The 4,224-nt window shown below is 36.1% G+C and overlaps 1 pseudogene across 1 annotated transcript; it reads left to right on the forward strand.

The window, feature by feature from the left end:
- The first annotated feature begins 1,315 nt into the window (after nt 1-1,315).
- On the forward strand, nt 1,316-1,710 carry LOC103089999 (uncharacterized protein C3orf14 pseudogene; annotated as a pseudogene). The gene has a single exon (XR_014368723.1). The product of XR_014368723.1 is annotated as an uncharacterized protein C3orf14 pseudogene (transcript).
- Nucleotides 1,711-4,224: the final 2,514 nt, after the last annotated feature.

Here is a 4,224-nt window from a genome sequence, read left to right on the forward strand (position 1 = left end):
TTTTAAAATTGCAAAAACTAACAACAAAGAGAATTTTGAAAGCATCAAGGGAGAAGGCTGGTGTATTTCATATTCACATGTTGAAAGAAAAACACTGTTAACCAAGAATTCTATATCTGGTAAAACCATCTTCCAAAAATGAAGGACAGCAGTGATATAGGTAAGATGGCAGAATAGGAAGCTCCAGGTCTGTAACCCCATGAAAACACTGAACTAAACAATAGAATACAAACAGCTTTGTGGGAGCTCTAGAAACCAGTCAGTAATCTGAAGCAACAAAATGAATGCACAATCAAGAAAGAGTCACTCTCAAAATGATAGCAAATTTCGTGACATTTTTGCTCACTCTTATCCTAACCCATTCCTGACTCAATATGGTGCAGTACAGTGAAAGCTGCCCAGTTACTGGTCCTCCATTGGGAGAAAAGTAAAAGAGTGCAACTTGATTGCAATGTGTGGCATGCCAGGCAATGTCTGAGAGTCTGATTTCTGTCTCACATGACTCACAGCTGAGATAGGAATAGTGGAATATTTTGTATATCAGATTGGCGGCTGTGAAAGCAATGATGGATTCAATGGCCCATGAACACTTCATGGCAACTGTAGACCTGCACACACATGAAGGGCAGAGATTACTGACAGAGGAATACAACAGAACATTTAAGGGCCAAGAAGACAGGGGTGACGCTCTTGGGGAAATGAAACATTTAAAAGCAACTCTGTGTGTGGCAGAATTAGGGGGCTGTGGCTGGGCTTCATATACAGGTCCAGTGAAGGCACATCCTCAGAAAAGATCTGAGAAGACCTTAAGTCATTACACCAGGCTGATTAGTGAAGGCCTTCCTCTGCAAGTATCCAGTCTACAAGGCTGGGAGAGGTGGCTGTTTTTTTCAATATGCAATTTTTGACAAAAGCTCACAAAACACAGAAAAAAACAGGGAAATGTGGCCCATTCAAAGGAACGTAATAACTCTCTAGAAAGTGACACTAAAGAAACACAGGCTTCAGAGTTGCTAGATGAACTCTTGAAAACAACTGCCTAGGAAATCAAGAAGATGATATATCAACAAAGTGAGAATATCAAAAAAGAGACAGAATTTATTTTAAAAAAGCAAATGTGGGCCCAGGTCTGCATCGAGACCTAACGTCCACACAGTCGGCGGCGCCCTCCCGGAAGAGCTCAAGTTGTAATTTTCCCTTCTGAGAGAACCAGTGGATCGAGGTGCTGAATGATCAAATGTTGCAAAGCTGAGGACATGTGGTAGAAGTAACTTTAAATGTTATTATTTAGCAGAAAGCTTATAAAGGCAGCTTTGATTAAAGATGACGTCCCTGTTTGATCAAGAAATTCGCCTTTCTAAAAGACATGAAGACATAGTATCACAAAGATTAATGTTACTTCAACAAATGGAGAATAAACTTGGAGATCAAAACAAGGAAAAGACCCCTCAGATGCAAACAGCTGAGACTGCTTTGCAAAGGAACCTTAGTCTTTTAAAGGATATAGAAGCGGCAGAGAAGTCTCTACAGACCCAGAATCATCCAGTTCCACCGCCTGAGGTGGCTTCTCTTGAGACTCTTTACTGGGCATCAGTAGGAGAATATATTCCCAAATGGGAACAGTTTCTTTTAGGAAGAGCACCATATCCTATTGGTGTTGAAAATCCAAATGAAGCAGAAGATACCATTCAAAAGGAGGTGCAGCAATAGCTTCTTCACATACTATTTGAAAAACCTACTTAGGAAATCTGAGTGTTAAAGAATATGCAGATCACTGCAGGAACTTTAGGAATCAGACATGTTCAATTGTCTCATTACTTCCTCAGTGACAATGAAGATTTGAGAATCTACTTGGAACTTTCAGACCATCGCTGGGAGACCTACTACTCTTTCAGTGTCATGAATTTGCTTTCTACCAAACCCATGGAAGTGTTAAAAGATGATACTGAAAGGTGGACTGTTGATTAAATAAGCTGCTGAATCAGAAAAAAAAAAAGAAGCAAATGTGGAGTTAAAAGTGTAACTAAATTGAAAATTTCACAAAAGGGGTTCAAAAGCAGACTGAAACAGGCAGAGGAAGTCATCAGCAAACTTGAAGACAAATCATTTGGAATTGTTAGTTCTCAGAGCAAAAAGGAAAATCAATGAAGAAACATGAACAGACCCTAATGGAATTATGGGAATACAAAAATGAAGACATTAGGGGAATCCAGGAAGAAAAAAGAGTGAGAAAACAGCAGAAACCTCGTCTGAAGGAATAATGGACAAAAACTTCCCAAACTGTGAAATACTTGGATAGAAAAATACAAGTTAAATGAACTGTAGGGTAAAATCAAATACACCCACACTAAAACACATTATAATCAAACTGACAAAAAGAAAAAACAAAGACTCTTGAAAGAAACAATAGACAATTGAGATATCATGTATTAATTATGTCAAATAAAATTTTTAGCAGATTTTTTGGCAGAAAGCTTGCAGTCCAGGAGGCACTGGGATGATGTATTTTAAGTACTGGAGGGAAAAAAAAGCCTTATAAACAGAAAATCCTATATCGGCAAAACTGTACTTCAAAATAAAGGAGAAATTAAGGCATTCCAACATAAACAAAACTTAGAGGGAATTACTATCATTAGACCTTCCCTACCAGAAATACAAAAGGGAGTCCTTCAAGTTGAAATGATAAAATGCTAGACAAGTAGCTTAAAGCTAGAAGAAAATATATAGTTCTCTGGTTAAGGTAAATTAGTGGGGAAATATAAAAAACATGAGTATTGCAACGTGGGTTGGTAATCACACTTTTTATATATTAAGGGATTAAAAGTAAGAAAATTAAAAATTAACATAATTTCTATGTTAATGGATACACAATATATAAGGATGTATTTTTTAACATCAATAACAGACTGGAGGAGTGGTGCTGTGAAGGAGTAGAATTTGTGTATGTTATTGAAGTTAAGTTGTTGATAGTTTAAAACAGATTGTTATGACTTTAGGATATTGTATGTAATCCCTGTGATAACCCAAAAGAAAATATTTACAAAGTATACAGAAAAGGAAGTGAGAAGGGAATCAAAATGTGTCACTCCAAAAAAAAAAAAAAAAAAACCACAAAAGGCAATAAGGAAGGGACAAAAATTTAATGAAGCATACAGAAAACAAATGTCACAAATGGCAAAAAAGTCCTTCTCTATCAGTAATTACTTTAAGTATAATGGATTAAACTCACCAATTAAGATGCATAAGCTGACAGAATGGATAAAAATCAGAATCCAACTATAAGCTGTCTATGCTGTCTACAAGGGATTCAGTTTAAATTTATGGACATACACAGGTTGAAAGTGAAGAATGGAAAAATATCCCATGCAAATAGTAAGCAAAAGGGAACAAGGTGCCTATACTAATATCAGATGAACTAGATGTTAAGTCAAACCTTTTACAAGGAACAAAGAAGGAATTTATATAATGAGAAAGGGATCAATTCTGTAAGAAAAAATGAAAATTATAAACATTTGTACCAGAGCTCCTTAACAGATGAAGCAAACCTTGACAGAAAGGAGAAACAGTAAGAGTTGGAGACTTTGATAGTCTTCATTCAGAAATGGGCGAGAACAACCACACAGAAGATCAGTAAGGAAACAGAAGACTTAAACAACAGTATAAACCAAATGGACCTAACAGACACATATATACACAGCTCTCTACCCAAAGACAGTAAATTACAGATTTTTCTCAAGTGTACGTGTAACATTTCCTGAATAGGCCATATGTTAGGCCACAAAACAATTCTTAATAAAAATTAAAACTACTGAAATCACACAACGAATCTTTTTCCATCACAATGGGATAAAAGTGGAAGTCAGTAACAGAAGGGAAACGAAAATTCACAAATATGTGGAAATTAAACAGCACACTTTTAAACAACCGATGGATCGAGGAAGAAATTATGAGAGAAACTACAAAATACCTTGAGACCAAAGAAAAAAAATACATAATAGCAAACCTTATGGGATGGAGCACAAGCAGTGATGACAGGGACATTTATAGCTGTAAAGGCTTACATTAAAAAACAATAAACATCTCATATCCACAATCTAACATTTTCCTTAAGGAAGTAGAAAAAACTTAACCCAAGGCCAGCAGATGGGAAAAATAATAAATATTACAGCATACATAAACAAAACAGAAAAACAATATAGAAAGTCAAGGAAACCAGGAGTCGGC

Source organism: Lipotes vexillifer, unplaced genomic scaffold (assembly GCF_000442215.2).
Source record: "Lipotes vexillifer unplaced genomic scaffold, Lipotes_vexillifer_v1.1 scaffold252, whole genome shotgun sequence".
Lineage (NCBI taxonomy): Eukaryota > Metazoa > Chordata > Mammalia > Artiodactyla > Lipotidae > Lipotes > Lipotes vexillifer.